We start from the raw sequence: 18,749 nt of genomic DNA on the forward strand, positions 1-18,749 counted from the left end.
TTTTTTTAAGGTTCTTTCTTCTTAATATGTCAAATTGCTCCTTAGTAAGATTGTGTCAACCTTTCCTCACTGTCAGCAAGTGAGCATGCCTGCTTCACCACATTATCCCATTGGGTGTTCCCCCACCCTAGTGTTTGCTAAATTGGCATGTAGATAAGTACATTTCATTTTAATTTGTTTCTTTGTTGTATTTAGAGTTCTCTATCCACTTATCCATTGGAGTCTTACCAATTTTTATAGCATTATATATGAATTTTGAATATATTAAGAATATTTGTCATGTTTTGTGCAAATATATTTACCCTTTCTATTTGCCTTTTTACTTTGTGATTTTTTTATGTATAGAAGTTTTGACATGTTTAAGTATTCAGATCTACTTTTTCCTCTATATTTTTTCTCTTTTTTTAGTGTAGAAATTTCCAAATGCTTGATACATCTCAGTGAATGCAGACACATTCACAGATTTTTTTTTAACATAATGGCAATCTAAAAGATTAAAAAAGGAATGCCACTTAAGTTACAGTTTTTTGACTTCTTTTTGTCATATGTTTATTGGCTATTGGTCTTTCATCTTCTTTAAATATTTTTAAGTATTTAATCTTTCATAATTTTTATAAATGATATGTAGAAATCTAGATTATTAGTTCTGATAGCATTTAGTAAATGTTTCATTTTTACCAAGATTTCAAAGTATAGTTTACCCAATGTAAGATTTTCATATACACGTGTATTTCTCTGTCTCTATTAATGTTCCTTTGATCCAATTATCTGTCACAGCATAATTATGATGTATTTTTAGTGTTATTGTAGCTTTAAAGTCCTCCTTTATTAGTTTTTCAAAACTGTTTTATTCTTTGATATTTTTCCAAATTTACTTGAGAATATATTCATCAAATTTTTAATTACGATTGCATTGAGTTAAAGATTCATTTGGGGCCAGCGGCGGTGGCTCATGCCTGTAGTCCCATCACTTTGGGAGGCTGAGGCAGGTGGACCACCTGAGCTCAGGAGTTGGAGACCAGCCTGGGCAACATGGAAAAAACCCGCCTCTACTAAAAATACAAAAAATTAGCTGGGCGTGGTGGCGGGCGCCTGTAGTCCCGGCTACTCAGGAGGCTGAGGCAGGAGAATGGCATGAACCCGGGAGGCGGAGCTTGCAATGAGCTGAGATCGTGCCACTGCACTCCAGCCTGGGCGAAAGAGCGAGACTCCGTCTCAAAAAAAAAAAAAAAAAAAAATTAGCTGGGCCGGTGGTGTGTGCCTGTGGTCCCAGCTACTTGGGTGGCTGAGGTGTGAGAATTGCTTGAGCCTTTTTGTTTGTTTGTTTGTTTAAGACAAAAATCTTCCTCTCTTGCTCAGGCCGAGTGCAGTGGCATGATCTGGGCTCACTGCAGCATCTACCCGTCAGGCTCAAGGGATTCTCCCAGCTCAGCCTTCCTAGCAGCTGGGACCGCAGGTGCACAGTGGCACAATCTCAGCTCACTGCCACTTCTGCCACCATAGCTCAAGTGATCCTTCCACCTCAGCCCGAGAGTATGCCCAGCTAATTTTTTGTTTTTGTTTTTGTATAGACGGGGTTTCACCACATTGCCAAGGCTGGTCTCACACTCTAGGCTCAAGCAGTCTGCCTGCCTTGGCCTCCCAAAGTGTTAGGATTACAGGCGTGAGCCACCATGCCTGGCCAGCTTGCTATACTTCTTTATGTTTTTTCTACACATATGCAACTTGGAATTAGATCTCTGTCCTCTCAGAGACTTTCCTTATGCTGTCTGGCTCCCAGCAGCCTCTTTTCCTAGTTTTCCTAGTCCTTTCACTAGTAGTAGGGGTTTCTTTCTCTTAAGAGTCTTAGTGTCCCCCTCCCCCACTGTTATGCCCCAGAGAAATACATAGTGAAGATTCTTCCCGTATTCTTCTTACTACCCTGGCCCCTTTCCCGTTTTTTAGGATAGAAGGACAGGTTTCTCTTAGGCTTTCAGATGTGCTGCCTCAGTACTGCAGCTTCATAACTTAGACTGGCTTTGAGGCAGAGTCAGCAGAGAAGAAAAAAAAAAAAAAAAGGAAAGAAAGTGAGAACTCCCCTCGTACTGCTCCAAACCACACACTGTAGCCCACAGATGCTTGTTTTATACCCACTAGAAAGAGGGGGTTTCTCCTGGAGTTTTGCCATGTGTGTCTGCTGCCTAATTCTGGGACTCTGCCCACCCTCAGGTCAAAGTGGTAGATAAAGGAAGGATTTAAAAAAAATAGTAAACTCACCGTCGTATTGGCTATTCTTCATATTTTGACTTTCTTCTCCAATGCACCTGACATTGTTATTTTTCAGTTTTCAAGAAGTTGCTTTTAGTATTCTGCCCAGAGTTTTTAGTTGTAATCAGTGAGGGAGATAGGCTGTAAAGGGCTTATTCCATCTTGACATTCACTGAAAGTCACATTATTTCATTTTGAAAATAATTTTTGTTTTTATTTTCCCAAAATTCCTCTTGTTCCTTGATTATTATAAGAACAGATTTTTGTTGTTGTTGTTCTGTGGATATATTGGCCTCTTGAATCTCTCTCAAGATACCAGTAAAGTTAGGAACATTTTATTTATTTTTGTTGCCTTACTGTATTTTCTTTGGGTCATTGTGTCTCTACTTCTTCACTTTATTGCCTCTCTTGGTTTTTATTAAGTGGCCAGTGATGGTTAGCTTTCTTCTTTACAGTATTTTCAAGTAAAGGTCACAATCAGTGGTTGTCTTACTTGAATGTGCATACCCATTGCTTGGCGGCCCAGGTAAAATGTAGATTCCTGGTCCCATGGACAAAAATCTGATTCAGTAAGTCTAGAGTAGGGCACATAAACACCTTAAATTATTTTGATGCTGATAGTTGAATGATAGCCCTTGAAATCTTGGAAACTGGTGTAATTCTGTACGGCTCATTATTCCCCTTTACAAAATATTGTCTAACCCACTGAGCATCATGGCTGACCATGGGACTCTGCAGTCGGCTTCCCGCTTGCTGTGGTGAGTGAGAGGTGGGCTTTCCCTCCCCTCCCCTCCTCTCTTTGGAGACAGGATCTCATTCTGTCACCCAGACTGGAGCACAGTAGTGCGATCATAGCTCACTGCATCCTTGACCACCCAAGATCTAGGACACTTTCCACCTCAGCCTCCCGAGTAGCTGGGACTACAGGTGCTCGCCACCATACCCATTAATTTTTCTGTTTTTGTAGAGGTGGAGTCTCTGTATGTTGCCTAGGCTGGTGTGGAACTCCCAGCCTCAAGCAATCCTCCCACTTCGGTCTCATTGGGATTACAGCTACCATTCCTGAACTCATTTTTCTTATCATGCACTTGCAGAGACAAGGCTAATAGCGGGGCCCTGTCCCTCGGTTTCTGCTGTAGGAAAGGAATTTTTCTGCAGGGGGAGAGTTCTGATTAGTTCTGAGTTGCCTTCCTTTTTCCCCCCTCTCTCCAATGAGATTGTCTTTAGCCTGCTATTATCTCCATTTCGAAGTTCACACTATAAGCCCTCAGACAAAGACTTTAGACTCATGATAAATGCTGTGGCTGACACTTATCATTAGAGTTGTACTGGCTGTCATTGGTGTTTTTTCACTCAGTTGTTTTGTGGCCTGCCCATACCCCCAGGCCCTTCTGACCTTAGGTCTTTAGCAGGAAAAGAGGTAGATGAATGGGCTCACTCTGCCATCTTCAATTGAACGTCCACTGTTAAGGTGATACTGGATTCTAATGTGCAAGGTATTTCTGTTGAATTCTCAGATATAATAATCACCATGAAATCTGTAGTAGGATCACACCTTATTCATACTCAGGTGTGCAAAGAAAATATAGCTTCTTTATTTTTCTTATCTCTTCCTTTTGATGAACCCTGGTCACTGGATGGCTGGAAGAAGAGTACCAGACTTAACTGCCATCTGGTAAACTGGGTCTTATCCAATAATTTAAATTGTTCTGTTTGGATATTTCAGCTTCTGTATATTACTTATTCAAATATTATCGCTTTCCTCAGACCTGCCCACAACAGAATCTAGACTTACGGGTTGGCTTGTGTGACCTTGTAGTGGTGGAAGCACACCAAGACTATCAGTCTATCTGCTATCTTCTCTGGTTTCTTACTAGTCTCTCCCTGGAATTGTGGCCACCGAGGTACTACCAGAACTGTCGTTTGAGGTACTACCAGAACTGTCTGAGACCTGTTCTTTTTGCTCCTAGGATGCATTGGCCATCTTTCCTCGTGTCACAGATAGCCTGAAGTCTGGCTTGGCCCCCTGAGCCAGGTTTCTCTCTTCCAGGCCTCTTGCTATGGAATTACTTTGTCCCTCTGGCAAAGTCGTCAATCTGTATCTTAAGTTACCTTTCCCATACTACTTTAGAGCACACAAAAATTTCCTAAGGTACATTTCCTAAATGTACCTTCCATGGCACATGAGAAATAAGGGAGATGCCAGAGCTGATCTCACATTCCTCCTCAATCTTCCTGTGTTTCTGTGCATATATTTTGGTGTGGCTATCTCCAGCTTCTGTTGAGTAGGCATAGGGAGAGGAAAAAGGTTGGTGGTGTGTGTGTGTGTGTGAGAGAGAGAAAGTGTGTGTGTGTTTGTGTGCACACGCACCATGTGGCAGGGAAGTTCTTGGAAGGCAGTTGTTTTGTACAGTCTTAGTGGGAAGTGAAGCTGACTGTTCTAGCTCCCAGATTTCCTTACTCTGTCACACATTCTTTTCTTCTGCAGCCTCTGCCTGAAAGATGATGGGAGTATTGGTCACTTGCATCTTCTGTCTGTGTCTCACCTTTTAATCCCACAATCCTTCGTCCAGAATCAGGAGTTTGGGGCTATAATTTATACTTTTTCTAATTTATATCATCTTTCTACCCTATTGACAGGCCTCATGTTCTGTCATGAGCAGAAGGGATATCTGCTCTGTACTGTGGAAGAAACTATAATCCTACTCTTTCAATCTTGGCCAGAAAATATTAGTGTCTAACAGATTCCTTCTTTGGGAAAACCAGACTTTCAAAAACTTTTATCTTACTGTAAAATTCTTTCTTTAATTCATAAGGTAAATATTAACTATTTCTTTCTCTTTTTATTTTTAAACTCTACCAAAGATATGGATGCTACTCCTAGAATAGGAGGGAAGTCAGTGGAAGGAAAAGCAAATGAGAAAAGCATGTCGGTATCTTTTCATAATCATGAGAGCATATCTACTCTCAGTACTCCCGTTTCTCAAGACTTCCTTGGCTTTTCTTACATTTACTTTTTTAATTGTAGTAGAGATTCTTATAAGATTATGTTTCTAAAACATATTGTAGTTATTTGATTTGTATTAAGCTTATAACTTTGATATTTTTAATTATAGTTTTCTCAAATAGGAAAATAGTGTGTCTATTTTTTCAAATCTTCTTAAAATATTTATAAATAAGGTTTTATAAAATTTTGAAATGTGGATTTAATATATATGTCTCACATTCTTTTTAGGAATTTTTTTTTCTTTTTAGTTTTCAAGAGAGTAAAATCCAGGTTGCAACTCAATTTCTTCTGCCTTGTAGCTCTTCCCTGCGTGGACCCATGACACTTTGTGTATTTGTCTTTTGTAGAATTCCTCATATTTGTGTTTACCAAACTGTAGTCAGCTCAATGCAGGGAATCAGACATTGCTTGTCTTTATTTGCCCTAGTGCCCAACAAATTCCTGCTCATGATAGGCATGGGGAAACCAGCAATTCCTGTGCTCCTTTCCTGATTTATTTTCTCCATAGGACTTACCATGTTCTAACATACTGTATTGTTTATTTGTTTTATTTATTGTTTGTCTCTTCTCACTGAGTTATAAATACCATGCAGGCAGAGATTTTGAACTATTTTGCTTACTACTGTATTCCTAACACCTAGTGGAGCACCTGTCATGAAGGTGACCTGTATTTGTTGAATGATTAATAAATTATTGAAATTTAGATAATTGCCTAAATTATATCATACCTATAAAATACTGTAAGTATAAACTTCTGGTATAAAAAATAGTAATGTAATTGGAAAAGTACATTAAAAGCTGGGAAGACCTTAATATATAATCTACTATCCCATTTTGTGAAATGAGCAAGAGATGAAATAATTTAAGCACAAAGCCCAAGCTAATTGTGGAAATGGACCAAGAATTTAGAACTCTTAAGTAAAACATAATAATAATGTCAGCTGGACATGTGGTAAGCAGTATATATGATTGTAGTTAAGAAAATGTACAGGTTCTGCAATCAGACATTTCTAGGAAAGTTTCTTGATCTCTCTGTGCCTTAGTTTCCTCCCCTGCCAACTAGGAAAAAAATTGTATCTTTCTTATAGATTGTTCTAAGACATCTATGAAATAAAGTGTAGTAACTCTTAGCACACTGCCTGGCATTTAGTGAAGGCTCAAAAAGTTAGCTTCCATTATTACTATTTGGAATATCTGCCATCTGTAGCTTGTGGATGTGACAGTTCTTTAGTTTTTGGTGGGGCTTTTAAAAAATAGTTTCTAAAGGCCAGGCTATCTTTTAATCTTTCCTTCAATCCCTCTAATATGCCAAACTCCCCAGTTCTCTGAATTGATGCATCTACTCTTCTCTTGGCCTAGAGAACACTCTTCTCTGACATGCTTTGCTTCTTTAACACCTACTTATCTTTCAGGTCTCTTCCTATTTCTTTCATTTTTGTTTTAAGAATTTATAAATACATACAAAAGTAGAGAGTATGATGAATCCATCACCATTTCTATGTATCCATTACCCACCATCAATAGCTGTGAGGAGTCGATCTCTTCAAAAATGAAAGTTTTCTTGAAATCACAGTACATACCTTTTATTTTTTTCTTCCTAGCACATTAACACAATTTGCAATTATGTATTTAATGTCTCTTTTCTCCATTAGTTTATAAGCTCCATAAAAGCTTGAGTTTTGTCTGTTTTCTTTATTGTGGTATATCCAGTGTCTCATACAGTGCCAGAAACATGATAGGTTCTCAAATGTGAAAGGAATGAATTATTTAATAACTGAAAACGTTGCTAAGGGGTTTGAAAAGACGAGCATTTGATGAAAACTTTTTGAAAAAGATTGGTAAGAATGACTTAGGCAGCTTTATATTAAAACGATAGGTACCGTTTTAGGCTCAGATTCATACACTTATTAAGCAACCTTGCGCTCTTAATTTTTTTCCAAGTAAGCTTCTGTGTAAAGCAAACTCAGTGACCTTGTGAAGAGAATATTATTTGAGTTTATAAGATATTGTCCATAGTAAATAACTAAATTAGCTTTGGGGGATCACTCTTGGGTAAGGTAAAATGATCCCTTGAGGTGCTGGGCCTTCTGGGCTGAGAGATCAAGCACCCTGATGGCTCATAGAGAAGTTATCATCTTGAAGCTTTTGCCCAGCCATCAGCTTACTCCTTGTTGCTATAGCTTCTCATTTGATGAAATTTAAGAAAACTGTTTTTCTCTTCAAATTACCATCCCCTCCTAATTTTTTTTTTGGATACTCTTTTGAACCAGTAACCATGGTTTCTTGTAGAGGCTCCTTGGGAGCTTTAACAACATCAGTCAGTTTCACAGCTGGAAGCAGAGTGATCTAGATAAAAGCAGAATAAAAAAGCTTACTGAGGTTTTTTTCCCCCCTGTTATAATAATTCTTTCATTAGGGAGCACTTTGCATAAAGTGAAATGTTCTCTGTTCCCACTGAAGTAGACATTTTAATTTAAATTAACAGGAAGGTAGCACCTGGTTCCTTTTTAGAGTCTAGAAAAGGGAGGTAATACTACCATTCACCTGTCCTTCACCTGAACCTACCTTGTCTCTGTCCCCTTCTTTTTTTGTTTCTATTTTCTTACCATCTTTCTGGGCCAATGGTGAGTGATAGTAATACTGACATTTGGGGTTCAAGATGGATGAAGTCGTGAAGTTGTAGCTTTGAATTAATGAGGGAAAAAGGAGTTAAGTAGCAATAAAAATTTGATACAGTGGTACCAGGAGTTTATTTGCCAGGATCAAGAAGAGTCAAGGACTGGCTCTTGTCAGAGGGCCAGAGTAAGTAATTTGTTAGAAGTCAACGTTGGCAGCAAGCACTGTCTTGACAGATGGCACTATTGAGAAGGGAAAGGAAACCTATATTTATTAAACTCTCTACAGAAAAGCTTGTCAACCCTCATTGAGATAGACTGGATCAGTCTACCTTGGACTGGATATGAGAATGGTTATATTGTGGGGAAAGCACACTCTTAGGTTATACTGCTTGTGGATATTAGTATAGCAGTGGCATAAAAGGAGGGTGATGGGAATTTGGATGAGAGTAGTGGGTCTTCCGGGCCTTTCTTTATCGAAAGTCTAAACCCTGCCTGTGAAAGGAAACTCCAAATGTAAACATTGAATGTTTATTTTCTTTTACACATTTCTTTGCCCTTCCTACATGTATACCTATGTCCATACTCTCACATGGATTTACTGTAATTCTGTTATTCATATACTTACATAAATGTGGACTTACACAAGCATCTTAATTGGAAATGACCTTGGAGATCACATTTAACATCTTTATTTTACAGGTGGCAAAAACTAAGTCCCTTACAAGTTATATGCCTGGTGTCACAAAAGCAGGTTAGTGGCAAGTTTTGGGAGTAAAACCCTGGTTCTCTGAATTCCTGTTGTCATGCGTACAGGTATTCACATATGAAGTCTGCCCTATAAGGCCTCACCCAATATGTATCTTCAGCTTTAAGTAGCCTTTCTTAGAAAACTAAAACAGCTGAAGAGGAGAGAAGCATTAAATCTAGATTCTTCTAACTTAACTGTGCTACCGATTATCTTTGCAATTTTTAGGAAGTGTACCATTCTTTGATAAACAGAAATAAGAATCTAGAAGCTAAATTAGAATTATAAAGATTACTGTGGACTAAGATCCTGATATTTGCCTCATTTCCTGATCCCTTTCACAGTGTAATTTATGTGAAGGAAATGTACAATTATTCAAGTAAACACAGTACTAGATTCATAATTCCTAAGTATAATAACTTATAAGTGGAACGTTGAAGAATCCAGAATTCATGTTGCTGTAAATATGTTACATAAGCTTGTTTAAATGTTTTCCTTTTGTGAATTCAATAAATGGTAATTTGTAATTTATAATAAAACATGCTTAATTTATGATTTCATAACTTACTGAAAAAAACTTTAAGAAAATTAGGTATTGTTCAACTGAAAAGACAAAAGGAATATACTAGAAATTATAGCCAATTTATTTTCATGTTCCTGATGGGGGTATTGCTGTCACAATTGGGGCAGAGTCATTATTTTTCTCAAATTCAGGATTAGAAAGGTCTCTTTGCCTTTATTGCATCAGAACATAATCACAGAATTTCTTCTTGCTGGTTCCCTGGGGATACTCTTTAGACAATAGAAATCCTAGGAGAAATTTGCACAAAAGATGTACGTCAGAAGCTAAACTACAAGAGCAGATATTAGCATCCTTTTGGTTTGTCGTGCACATGGTTTATAAAAACCTTAACATCGGTATTACTTGCCTATTTTTAATTAACCTCTAAAGAATTGTGTAATTGTTACTTCTTTCCTTCTCTATGATAAGTCAGTCCTCTCAGCTTTCTTTCCTGATACATTTGAAAGCATTTTAAATTTTATCCTTAGAAATACGAATACTGAACAAATTAATGTTGTAGTTCAACATACTTAACCAACCTTGATTATAAATTAGGATGTGACGAGACTGTTTTCACTTTTAAAATATATGATTGATGTTTAATCTTTCAGAAATTTAAGCCATTATAGTAATGCAATTGCTTATACTTAGTTTTGTGTTTTTATTAAAGTCTTATCTTTAAATGGATTGTCTCATTGAAGAAAATTAAATGGGCCAAATGTTTGTTTAACTTTGGGATTCTAAATAAATATTTTTCTTATAGTTGTTTTATTAGAATTGGGATTGATATTTATGTAATAATAATGGTTTGATTGTCACTTATCTGGAACGCTGATTTACCAGCACAGTTCAATTATCTAAGCTAATATTTTTCAGTTCTTCAAAACCATGTTTCTATTTGATAGTTGTAAAATCACCTCTTCATCTTTGCTATTGTCTGAAATTTAAAATAAATATAACTTGTTTTTTAAAAATCAAAAGAATTAGGTAGAAAGTACTGCTTTGTTTTCAAACTTATTAGCACACCTCCAATGTATTGAATTCTACTTAAATTTACAAAACAGAAGTTTCTTACATGAGTTTCACGGACCACTTCAGAGGCTCATTAAATCTCCTGATATTATATATAAAGTTTTATCCATGTGGGAATTCTTTTGAGATGAAATATCTGTAACTTTATTGGAGTCTTGATGCTTTCCATCACCTAAACAATGTTAAAAGCCATTTTTATAGGACCTCTGAAGTATCATACTTTCCAAAAGAATATTTAAGGTAAATTTGCTTTGCTTTCTAGAATCACTTAATTATAGAATCTTGGTGTAGCCAGCCTCCATTTTTACAGATGCCACAAGTTGTGATTTACCTACTGATAATTGTAGTTTAATCTTTGTCAAATTAGCAGGGGACACAATGAGGTTTTTTGGTGTCCTAATTGTTTTTTAGGGCCTTTTTAGCCTTCCAGCCTCTGCACAGAGGTTATTGAGCTCTCAACTAGGCAAGCAGGTATTAGTATTTGAATACAAAGCTTTTTGGGCACAATAGAGATCTCTGATAATTTGCCTCAATTATTTCATGAAGTGTTAATGTGATACTGTGTCATCTCTTTGCTGTATATGGTGTATGTTCTTACACTGTATATGGAAGCCCCTGTAGTTGCAGAGGAAAATCTGTCTTTGACAGCATCTGTGTTGAGGTAGACTTTCCGGAGTAAGATCATGAGATTTCAGACTATAAGAATCTCAGACCTGTGAGCATTTCATTTATTCATTTAACAAAGATTTATTGTGTGTCTGCTCATGGAGATGTAGGTTTTACTGGTTTTGGGATACCAAAAGAGCCCCATTGTGTCCCCTGCTAATTTGACAAGGATTAAACTACAGTATCATTGGGTAGATCACAACTTGTGGCATCTGTAAAAATGGAGGCTGGCTACACCAAGATTCTATGATTAAGTGATTCTAGAAAGCAAAGCAAATTTATCTTATAGAATACTTGCAGAAAATTATAAGACTGTGTTCATTTAATAATATCGGTTTAGTTAATATTGGGAAATGTTTTTCTGATTACTTAACCTAAAGAATAAAATGCCACACAGTAATACTGACAGCAGTTGTTATAAAATAGTCCTTAGCATAGTAGTCTCACAGAGTTATGAAATTCTCAAACTACTGGGAATTAAAGAAATCTCCTAATTTAAATATAGGACCAAAGCCAAAAAAAATCTTTGTTTTATTTACCATTTTGTACTGTTTGATTAAGATTTGACTGTCAGGCTTAAGTTAGTGATTTTTTAAATGTTTTAATTTAGAGGTTATGTTTCACATTGTAAACCTAGATCCTGAGTTTTTATATTTAGTAATATAAGATGGCATACTTACAAGTGCAAAGGCTACAGCAAATTAATTGAGAGTATTCTTAAATAAACTTAAATTTTAATCATTTTTGTGTATACTTAAGATGATTTCAAAATAAAGATTTTATGATTTAATGTGCCATTACAGTTCAAAGAATTAAAGACTTACACCATTCTACAATATTCATTTTAACCAGTATGCTTGAGGTTTATGAACTGTGAGGTTTTGTGTGTCTTTCCAATCCCTGTTAATCCATTTGACTTTTCAAACTGGAACAAGATTCTTCAATATTCTAAGTCCTATTTTAAGATTCCTTAGCCAGTTCTGCTCATGTAAAGAAATCATCCAAAAGGAATATTAACAATGTAATATTTATATTGCGTTTGTTTTTACACACTGTGCTTTTGTGGTTTTACTTTATATGCTTAGGGTATATAATTGGTTTCCAAGGGTCAATATGTGATGAACAGTGTTTTACCTATGAGAAGTGGGGTTCAGTTGGTATAGGAACCTCAATTATACATCCTTTGTTCCCATGAATAGTATCCTGAGCTCATAACCTATAACCTTATGATGTTTACATGTTATTTTAATTATCTCTTATCTCAACTAAATCTCCCTCAAATCCTTGAGAACAGAGACATCAGTTAAATCAACTTTGAATCCTCAGAATGTAGCACACAGCAGACATGCAAATTTTTTTAAATGAATGAATCAATTGTGAGACATGAGGGCTTATCTTGGATCCTCTATAGTCACTGAACAAGATTTTAAACTGGAGAATACTGTATTGGCCAATGGTTATCTGGAAAACCATAATCAATAGGAGTATTGTTTGTGTTTGTGGCAGGGGCTGGGGCTGGGGAAGATTTTCAGGAAATGGCTCAGTAATTGTAGGTGCTGGAGAGTCTGAAATCTGTAGAGTGGGCTGGCAGGCTGGAGACCCAGGGAAGAGTTGATGTTACAACTTGATTCTGAAGGCAGTCCTGAGGCAGAATTCCTTTTTCCTTGGGCAACCTCAGTCTTTTTCTCTTGAAAGCCTTCAACTGATTAGATAAGGCCTACTCATATTATGAAAGATAATCTGCTTTACTCACAGTTTACTGATTTAAATGTGAATCTCTGTTTTTTTTTTTTATTATTATACTTTAAGTTCTAGGGTACATGTGCACAACGTGCAGATTTGTTACATACGTATACATGAGCCATGTTGGTGTGCTGCACCCATTAACTCGTCATTTACATTGGGTATATCTCCTAATGCTTTCCCTCTCCCTTCCCTCCTCCCCACAACAGGCCCTGGTGTGTGATGTTCCCCTTCCTGTGTCCAAGTGTTCTCATTGTTCATTTCCCACCTACGAGTGAGAACATGCAGTGTTTGTTTTTTTGTTCTTGCGATAGTTTGCTGAGAATGATGGTTTCCAGCTTCATCCATGTTCCTACAAAGGACATGAACTCATCCTTTTTTATGTCTGCATAGTATTCCATGGTGAATCTCATCTAAAGAATACCTTGTCCCAGACAGCTAAGCTGGTGTTTGACCAGATATCTGGGTACATTGACTTAGTTAAATTGACACATAAAATTAACCAATTAAGTGATTAACTTCAGTGGGAAAATTCAGCATTCTTGTAAATGAAATTAGCTATAAAAAATTGAAATTATTATAAGGAATAGTAACAAGTTATAAAAGAAACATTCGTTGCTGTGGCCAGGAATATATTGCTATGTTGGAATCTTTAAGGGCAGAACGGAAAAAAAATGAAAGCATATGAACAATTATTACATAACATAAATCAGGAAATTTTAAAGGAGAAATGATCAGAATGGGGTGAACTTAGGAAAGTATTCTTAAAGGATGTGAATTTTGATAAAAATCTGAAGAAAGTATGCATGCTGTGCATATACGGAGTTGGCAGAGAAACCTGAAAAGTAGAGTACCACAGACCTTATGAGAGGCTTGGGGAAGGAAGGACAGGGAGAAATTGGCGAAGAGCCTTGCATATACATTTTAAATTTGTTTAGCTGGAGAATTAAAAAAACAAAAACAAAACACTTCTTCTAGGAGTTAATTAGGAAGGAATAGATTAAATGAAAACATTTCTTTTACATTTTTCTTTTTTTTAATTTTAAGAAATTATTTCAGATTCAAGGGGCACATGTGCTGTTTTGTTACATGGGTATATTGCATAACTCTGGGGTTTGGGCTTCTATTGAACTCATCGTTCAAATAATCAAGATAGTACCCAATTGGTAATTAAAAAAAAAAATTTCTTAAAGATCTGGTTTTACATATACGATGGACTAGAGTGGTTGCTAAGCCCAAGCATAGGAGATGAGGACCTGGACAAAGATTTATAAATAGAAATAAAATCCAAATAGAGAATTGAGACTTCTCAGAGATTGCTGAGAGAATTGACAGAACTTTGTGATTTAATGTTGGAGACAACACAAGAGAGGATATACTAATTTTGCCTAAATTGTCAATCTAGTATTGTAAGAATGATGTTGTTAATTTTGACAGTGATGTGGAAATTTACCAAGATGGGCAAGTGGAATATAAGGAATGATGTACCCATGTGACTCAGATATTCTGTGGAGCGAAAGTGGTTTTATCATTGTATTCCAATATACTGGACATTCTAAGACACAAAATATGTTATCTTCCTATTAAGGGATGTTATTCTACTAGGTGAAACTGGCATACTTTTATTATAAACTTCATAGTATAACATATAATATTTGAAGATATCAGATATATCACATAAATGGTAAATCATCTCTCTCAGTGTAATCAGTGTTTACTGTGACAAAGCAACAAAAACTCTAGCAGTTTAAAGTGGGAAGGTATTTATAAGTATTTTCTGGGAAGGATTTATGAGTGTCTCAGATTGAGGCCCTTATAGATAGGGCCTCCATAAAGCTTTTAAAAGCTTTATTTACACAGTGGGGCAAATAGGGAAGCAGAAAGCCCCACAAGTTGGAGGCTTAGCTATGGCTTAAATATACTACATGTTTTTTTCCCTAAACTATTAATTTGGAATATCTTATAACTTATATACAGCCCTTTTACTATTTTATTATGTATGATTGATCTTTTTTTTTTTTTTGAGACTGAGTCTCACTCTTTTGTCCAGGCTGGAGTGCAATGGCATACGTGACCTTGGCTCACTGCAAACTTCCGCCTCCTGGTTCAAGCGATTCTCGTGCCTCAGCCTCCCGAGTAGCTGGGATTACAGCTGCCCGCCACCACACTTAGCTAATTTTTGCATTTTTAGTAGAGATGGGATTTCACCATGTTGGCCAGGTTGGTCTCAAACTCCTGACCTCAGGTGATCCACCCGCCTCCGCCTCCCAAACTGCTGGGATTACAGGCTTGAGCCCAGCTGATTAATCATTTTTATATGCCTCAGCCTTAGTCCTATTATATAAATCAGAGCCCTGTAGCTTCAGTTTTATAAAATCCTTTTATTGCATATTCCCCATTCCCTTCTTTAGTCTATTAGTCTCAGAAGTTCATCAAAGTATTGGGCATTTCTTGGGAACAGCATTGAGATTATATTTTTTTGTTGTTGTTGTTGTTTTTGAGGCAGGGTCTGGCTCTATTGCCCAGGCTGGAGCGCAGTGGTGGTGCAATGTTGGCTCACTGCAACCTCTGCCTCCCTGGCCCAAGCCATCCTACTGCCTCAGTCTCTTGAGTAGCTGAGACTACAGGCATGTGCCACCACGCCCTGCTAATTTTTTGTATTTTTTGTAGAGACGGGGTCTTGCCATGTTGTCCAGGCTGGTCTCAAACTCCTGAGCTCAAGTGATCCACACACCTTGGCCTCCCAAAGTGCTGGGATTACAGGCTTGAGCCACTGCACCTGTCTGCATTGAAATTATTATGTTTTTTATTTCCCATTTGTTGTTATTTTGTTGTTACTTATACTGTGTATGCCTTTGCTTTCATTACTTTATTTGCCCATAGTCCTGACAATGGCATTAATTGGGATATTCCTTGGGCCAGAGATATATATTCTTATTATAGTTACTGTGCTTGAGCCTACATCCTCTTGCTTGCTTTCCAGATAGGAGTTTCTTTCAGTGATAGTATTTATTCCTGTGCTTGTTTCTCAAGCCCTATTCTAATTTCCATCCTCCAAACCTTATTGCCTCTTACTATTATTACTCTCATAGTAAATATCTTCTTTGGATTGCATTCATAGCAATTTATATGACACGCATAGAATGTGAATTACTGAAATAAAACTATTCTGTTTACCTCACAATATTCTGTACCTCAGTTTTCGTTAAGTCAAACTGATTTTCTCTGCCAGTAGTTTGTGTTTTCAATGTTTCAGTACATGTTATTATCTTACAGTATGGAAATATTATCTAGTAGTATAAAGATTTGTCACTTATAAAATTACTAGAAAAATAGAATGTTTAAAATATGCATACAATTTACATGGGAAGCTTTACACAGTTCTGTAGTTTTAGTTTTTTTTTTAAATGCTGTTCATTTATAAGAGTTAATGGTCAGTGAAACTACATTTTTAATAATACCAGGAGAAGAGGATTTAATAGATCTTTAATATCTTCTGTGTTTTTTTTTTGTTTGTTTGTTTTCGATAGAACCTCACTCTGTCACCCAGGCTAGAGTACAGTGGTACAATCAGAGCTCACTTTAACCTCCAACTCCTGGGCTCAAGCGATCTTCCCACTTCAGCTTTCCAAATAGCTGGCACTACAAATATGTACCACCATGCCCAGCTAAGTTTTAAAAAAAATTTTTAGAGGTGGCATCTCACTATGTTGACCAGGCTGGTCTCGAACTCCTGACTACAAGCTGTCCTTTCACTTCTGCCTCCTCAAGTGCTGGGATTACAGCCATGAGCCACTGCATCTGGTCAGATCCATAACATCTTAATGCCACGTCTTTTTCTGACAGTTTTATTGATTGGGATTACTCTAGAGATCATTCTTTGGAAAACGGCTCCTCCTTCCTCCTTTTTTTTGTTTTTTTTCCTTTCTTTCTTCTGTTTTTGAGACGGAGTCTCGCTCTGTCGCTCAGGCTAGAGTACAGTGGTGCGATCTCGGCTCACTGAAACTTCCGCCTCCCAAGTTCAAGCAATTCTCCTGCCTCAGCCTTCTGAGTGGCTGGGATTACAGGCACACACCACCACACCCGGCTAATTTTTTTTTGTATTTTAGTAGAGACAGGGTTTCACTGTGTTGCCCAGGCTGGTCGTAAACTCTTGAGCTCAGGCAGTCCACCTCCCTTGGCCTCCCAAAGTGCTGGGATAACAGGCGTGAGCCACCGTGCCCGGCCCCTTCCTACTTTCTTTACCGGAAGTCAGAATACAAGAATTCCTTCCTTATCAGGTAGTTTAATCTTTGTTAGAATTATTATGCCTTCACCGTTTAATATTTTCTTGTTACTTCTTCTGTCGTTTCAAAAAATACTCATTATAATTAAAATTTAGGAAGAACACTGGAACTTAATGTAGCTGTCAGAGATATTAACTACAATTTGCTGACAAGTCATGTGATTGGGGAAGAATAGCAACAAGTAATTGGATTGTTAAGTAGTAAAGTTTAGCAAGTTTAAAGTAAAGGCAGGGTCTCAGTTTGTCTCCCAGGCTGGAGTGTAGTGGCGTAATCTTAGGTCACTGCAGCCTCAACCTCCCAGGCCCAAGCAGTTCTCCCACCTCAGCCTCCCCAGTAGCTGGGACTACAGGGGTGTGCCACCACACCTGGCTAATTTTTTAATTTTTTGCAGATATGGGGTCTCACCATGTTGCCCAGGCTGGTGTCAAACTCCTAAGCTGAAGCAATCTGCCTACCTCAGCCTGCCTAAGTGCTGGGATTACAGGCATGTGCCACTGCGCCTGGCAACAGTAAGGTTTTAAAAAATAAACTCTAAATTCTTTTCCAAATTTACATAGTAACTAGCACTTTCTTGAATATTTCTTTAGGTAATCAAGACAATAAATATATTTTGGCTAATAAGTAAGGTTAAATTAAAAATTTAAGTTATTTTTAAATAAAATACTTAAATATTATTTAACTGAAACATTTTAAATAAAATATTCTCCAATTTCTGTAATCATTTTATAAAAATTTGTTATCCTCCATATAAAAGTAGATATAAAAACATCGTTTAGTATGTTAATGTGAACTAAGCAGTGTCATGTACATCAGCCTCAGAAATGGAATTTTACCAATACTGTGGAAACTCCCTGTGTAAGCCTGTCTCAACTTATTCCTCTTCCTGCACTGTTCCCCAGTGTGTGAACACTATGCTGAATTTTGACTGTTATGCTCTTGATTTTAAAAAAGGTTTTACTGCGTATGTATCTATTCCTAAATTATCTATTGATCCACTTATTTTATCTTAAAAAAGATAAGACGTACCTGCAAGATATTGTGGGTTCAGTTCCAGACTACCACAATAAAGCAAATATTGCAATAAAGTGAATCACACAAATTATTTGCTTTTCCAGTGCTTATAAAAGTTACATTTATTCTATACCGTAGTCTATCAAGTGTGCAATAGCATTATGTCTAAAAAATAATGTACATACCTTAATTAAAACATACTTTATTGCAGAAAATTGCTAACGATTATGTGAACCTTCAGTGAGTCGTCATCTTTTTGCTGGTAGAGGGTCTTACCTCAGTGTTGATGGTTGCTGACTCATCAGGGTGGTGGTTGCTGAAGATTGGAATGCTTGTGGCAATTTCTTAAAATAAGACGATGAAGTTTGCTGCATCGATTGACTCTTCCTTTCACAAAAGATTTCTCTGTAACATGTGATGCTATTTGATAGCATTTTTTACCCACAGTATATCTTCTTTCAAAATTGGAGTTAATCTTCTCAAACTCAGCCACTGCTTTACCACGTTTATGTAATATTCTAAATCCTTTGTTGTCATTTCACCAATGTTCACACAGTATCTTCACCAGAAGTAGATAACATCTTTAAAAACCACTTTCTTTGCTTATTCATAAGAAGCATCTCCTTATCCATTAATGTTTTATCATGAGATTGCAGCAATTTAGTCACCTTTCAGGCTCCATTTCGAATTCTGGTTCTCTTGCTGTTTTTACCATATCCGCGGTTACTTCCTCTACTGAAGTCTTTAACCCATAAAAGTCATCCATGATGGTTGGAACCAATCTATTGCAGGCCCCTGTTAATGCTGATATTTGATCTCCCATGAATCACGA

The 18,749-nt window shown here is 36.9% G+C and overlaps 1 protein-coding gene across 7 annotated transcripts in view; it reads left to right on the forward strand.

Annotated features, from left to right (window-relative positions):
• NCOA1 (nuclear receptor coactivator 1) overlaps nt 1-18,749 on the forward strand; it is a 277,704-nt gene that overhangs the window by 91,456 nt on the left and 167,499 nt on the right. The window lies entirely within an intron of this gene.

Source organism: Nomascus leucogenys, chromosome 19 (assembly GCF_006542625.1).
Source record: "Nomascus leucogenys isolate Asia chromosome 19, Asia_NLE_v1, whole genome shotgun sequence".
Taxonomy (NCBI): Eukaryota; Metazoa; Chordata; class Mammalia; order Primates; family Hylobatidae; genus Nomascus; species Nomascus leucogenys.